General features: G+C 40.9%; 1 non-coding gene across 1 annotated transcript; it reads right to left on the bottom strand.

Annotated features, from left to right (window-relative positions):
* Positions 1–1,976: 1,976 nt before the first annotated feature.
* Positions 1,977–2,083, bottom strand: LOC141722049 (small nucleolar RNA R71). The gene has a single exon (XR_012575083.1). It is a non-coding gene; the product is annotated as a small nucleolar RNA R71 (small nucleolar RNA).
* Positions 2,084–5,090: the final 3,007 nt, after the last annotated feature.

Raw genomic sequence — 5,090 nt, 5'->3', positions numbered from 1 at the left:
TCCACTTAGAATGCTTCATAAAGGCTCGAATTGGTGATTTGTACTCAAGTTATTTGTGTTTTTGATGTGTTTTTGTAGTGTTTTGCATTTCAGGGTATATTTGGAAGAAGGAATATATTTTACATTATTTTTATGCTAAAAGGTGTTAGGATGGAGCCTCGGGAGTTAGTACAAAAGAAACCAGCAATTGAAGTCAAGGAAACAAGAAAAATCAGAATTTCCAGAATGTCAGGGCGGCCGCGCTAGTCTTGGGAGCGGCCGCGCCCGTTTGTCAGAAAGTGAGCACGCCCGCGCTGGTATGCGGGGGCGGCCGCGCTGGGTTGGGATTGCAAAATCCTGATTACAATATAATAATGATTTTCAGACTCAATCAAATTGGGCTTATATATAAAGCCTTTTGAAGACGTTTTTGATAACAACGAGAAGAAGGAGAGAGCGGTAAGAAGACCTAATAGCACAATACAACGAAGGAGACAAAGATCTCATTTTTACTTGTGATCCTTTGCTTAAATTGTAACGTTGGATGCTTGTTTTCTTATTCGTTTGAAGCTTACACTCTTGTTAACGCACTTTTGATTATTATTCAGTTTATAAAGATCTAGTTTTTATACCATGCTTTCATTGAAACCCATGATGCCAATAAGTTCGGTTATAAACTAATCATTATCGTGGGGTTCTAACGGATTTACTTATGGATTTCTATAGTTGATTTGTTTCAATATCTTGGTGTGTGGTGATTGATTGATATCCTAGTATTGGTTGTGCTTATTCATCTTACATGCATAGCTAACATATAAGATAGCGTATTAATCTCTATTAAAGTAAAAGTTAATATAGAGGTTTATAATTTGCCATGCTAGCATAGGTTCATGTATAATTGTTATGCATGATTCGTAGGTAATTTTAACCATCTTACTTGCCCCATGTAATCGTGATAGATAACTTGCGCATTAAACCGTTATGCTTTCAAATCTTATAGACATATAGGGTCTAAGCATAATTGGTATCTACTTAGCTTCTATCTTTTTTTGGATGTCTAGTAGTAGGGTATTCATGCAACGAAAGTTGGCGTTTACTAGTTCCGTGTTATCTGATTAGTTATCATCACCATTGTATGCTAAGGTTAATAACAATGACTTTGAATGAAGTATTTAATGAAGTTAGAATCCCATATTTGTCTCATATAGTTAATTTAATCACTTTTATTCTTAGTTAATTGCATGTTAGTTTAATCTTAATTATAAACATCTGAACTTGTTATCGTCTTAGCATTGAGCGATAGATACCATTGTTGCATAGGTGCATAATCTTATACTACTTGCGAACGCGTATACTTGCGTGTAATTTAAGCGCGTTTTTTTGCCCGAACAAGTTTTTGGCACCGCTGTCGGGGACTCGGTGTTTAATTTAATTTATGTGCTTGACATTAGTGGTCGTTAAAGTTCACTGACTCGGATATCTTACTTACAAGGGTACTTATTGTGTTTCAGGTACTCTAGAGAGCGTGCATGCGAACGCATTCTCAATCTTGTGAGGAAAAAGAAGTTCTTGAAGAAGAATTCTTTGTTGAGGAAAAAGTTGAAGAAGTTTTTGTTCCAATCGGAGAACCAGCAGCGAATCTGAAGGCTTTGATGGATTTTTCTCAACCGAAGATTAATGACATTCAATCTAGCATTTATCACGGCTAATACTTTTGAAATCAAATCTAGCACGATTCAGATGGTGCAGAATTCAGTCCAGTTTGGGGTTCTCCAACGGAAGATCCCAACATGCACATTAGAGATTTCATCGAGATCTGCGACACTTTCAAATTCAACAATGTTTCTGAAGATGCTGTTAAGCTAAGGCTTTTCCCATTCTTTCTGAGAAATAAAGCTAAGTGCTGGTTGCATTCTATACCAGAAGGTTCTATTACTACTTTGGAAGATCTTGCTAAGAAGTTTCTTACTAAATTCTTCCCTATGGCAAAGACAGCTGCAATCAGGAACACTCTTACTCAATTTGCGCAGCAATCAGGAGAGTTTTTATGTGAAGCTTGGGAGCATTATAAGGAGATGCTTAGGAAGTGTCCTCTTCATGGGATGCCTGACTGGATGATTATCAACTGCTTTTATAATGGTTTGGGAGCACAGTCTAGACCCATGCTCGATGCAGCATCAGGTGAAGCCTTATGGGCTAAGAGCTACGAAGAAGCTTATGAATTGATTGAACTGATGGATGCTAATGAATACTAGAACCCAACTCAGAGACTACCTCAAGAAAAGGTAGCAGGAATTCTGGAGGTGGATACAGCTACTGCTATAGCTGCTCAACTTAAGGCTTTAACGATGAAGGTGGATTCTTTGGCTAATTATGGAGTTAATCAGATCACAAGTGTTTGTGAGCTTTGTGCAGGTGTGCATGAAACTGAGCAGTGTGATATTTCTAGTGAATCAGCTCAGTTTGTAAGCAACTTTCAGAGGTCGCAGCAACCAATTCTAGTCACTTATCATCCTAATAACCGCAATCATCCTAACTTTAGCAGGAGCAACAATCAGAATGCGGTGCAACAGCCTCATCAGTAGTATGCAGCAAAGCAATTCAACCCTCCTGGTTTTCAGCAGTATGCAGCAAAACAATTCAACCCTCTTAGAAGCTTGATTCATTAAGGAAGTGCAATTCCCTGAGTGCTTGGCCAACCCCGTAATGGTTAAGAAGGTCAATGGGAAGTGGAGGATGTGCATTGACTTCCCTGACTTGAATGATGCTTGTACCAAGGACTGCTACCCCCTATCAATGATCGATACCCTGATCGATGCCACTGATGGACATGAGATGCTAAATTTTATGGATGGCTTCAGTGGTTACAATCAGATTAAAATGCATAAGGATGACACCCCCAAGGTATCTTTTAAAACTGACTTTGGTGTCTTTTGTTATTTTGATATGGTTTTTGGACTTAAGAATGCATGAGCTACTTACCAAAGGTTGGTAAATAAGATATTTTCCCATCTAATTTGGAAGACCATAGAGGTCTATATTGATGACATGTTAGTCAAAAGCCTAAGCAAGGCCGATCATATTAGTCACCTCAGAGAGGCATTTGAAGTGCCGAGGAACCACAAGATGATGTTAAACCCCACCAAGTGCTTTTAGTGTTGGGTCTGGAAATTTTTGGGTCACATGGTCTCTAAGAGGGGAATAGAGGCCAACCCCGACAAGATCAAAGCCATCCTGGACATGGAGCCACCACGCTCCATCAAAGACGTCCAAAAACTAACAGGAAGAATCACAATTCTAGGGAGGTTCATCTCCAAGTCTGGAGATAAATGTCTGCCTTTTTTCAGTTGCCTTAAGAAGGTGAAGAATTTTGAATGGACAGATGAGAGCCAAGAGGCCTTTGAATAGCTAAAAAAGTATATGACTGAAGCCCCGTTGCTGGTCAAACCGAGTCTGGAGGATACCCTTTATTTGTACCTGGCGGTATCTGAACAATCCGTAAGTGCAATCCTCATAAAGGAAGAACAGAAACTCTAGAAGCCTGTATACTATGTAAGCTCAATGAAGCAGAGTTAAATTACTCCACTACATAGAAGTTTGTGCTTGCTCTCATTACAACCTCAAGGAAGTTGAGACCGTACTTCCAGGTTCACAAGATTGAAGTCCTGACGGACCAACCCTTGAGGAACATTCTTCATAGCCCGAAGGCCAATGGAAGGCTCGTCAAGTGGGCAATTGAGTTAGGAGAATTTGACATCAAGTACAAGCCTCGAACGGCCATCAAGGCTCAAGCCTTAGCAGACTTCGTGGAACGAATGCACCATTAACGACCAAGAAGTAGGGGGCAAGAGATAGTAAACCCAGAAGGAGAGAAATAAAAGGATAAATAAACAACCCTGAAAAAGTATTGGGTTCTCCATTTTGACGGAGTGTCTAAAACAAAATCCAGTGGTGTAGGCCTAGTCTTGCAAAGCCCCGACGGGTTCATGATTGAGTATGATTTAAAGTTGGATTTCCCACCTACGAAGCATTGATAGCCGGCTTAGGCTTGGCTAGAGCCGTGAGGGCTAAAAACCTAAAGGTCTGTGGAGACTCAAGACTTGTAGTTGCTCAGGTTAATGGAGAATTTGAGGAAAAAGATGATACTATGGCCAAGTACCTGAGAGTCGTGAAGGGAATACTGACTCAGTTTAATGAATGGTACGCAGAGCATGTTCCGAGAGAGGAGAACACTACGACTGATGCCCTATCCCAGTTCGCCTCATCCGAAATCGAGAACTATCCTAGAAGTATCTACCTCCAAGTCCTGAAGACCTCTACTATACATGTCATAAATCTGATAACACCAGTTGGTGTGGCAAGTTATTGGATAGACCCGATTAAAACCCACCCGAGAGACTGGGTGGCTCCCCGATGATGCCCAGGAGGTACGTAAGCTGTCAGTGAGAGCATTCAAATATTCATTGATTGAAGGCCTTCTATACAAAAGGTACCATGTTATTCCATACCTGAAGTGCTTGAGACCTCTCAAAGCAGTGGAGGCGCTTAAGAAGCCCATGAGGGATTTGTGGGCAACACTTGGGGGCAGGGCCCTCACTCACAAGATAATTCGATTGGGATTCTACTGGCCTACTATGCTAGCCGATGCAAAGGCTTATGTAAAGAAATGCGACAGATGCTAGAGGCACACTCCAATAGTAAGACAACCCCCAGAGAGGCTTACATCTATCAGCACACCCATCCTTTTTGCAATGTAGGGAATGGATATACTTGGACCATTTCCTGTAGCATCGGGATAGAGGAAGTTCATAGTGGTAGTCATAGACTACTTCACAAAGTGGGTTGAGGCTAAGACACTAGCCAAGATAACCACCAAGAAAATTGCCCAATTCTTCTGGAAGAATGTGATATGCTGATTTAAGATCCCACGCATCCTTGTCACAGATAATGGGTGATAATTTGATAATGCAGAATTCAGAGAGTATTGCGATGATGACAACATAGAGCTTCATTTCATCTCGGTTGCACACCCATAAGCAAACGGGCAGGCGGAAGTTGCTAACAGAATCATCCTTGATGGACTTAAGAAAAGGGTAGAACGCTCAAGGAAC

The sequence above is a fragment of the Apium graveolens genome, chromosome 4, assembly GCF_009905375.1.
Source record: "Apium graveolens cultivar Ventura chromosome 4, ASM990537v1, whole genome shotgun sequence".
NCBI classification, from domain to species: domain Eukaryota; kingdom Viridiplantae; phylum Streptophyta; class Magnoliopsida; order Apiales; family Apiaceae; genus Apium; species Apium graveolens.
The sequence above is the reverse complement of the archived record's forward strand: the minus strand, read 5'-3'. Positions and strand labels throughout refer to the sequence as shown.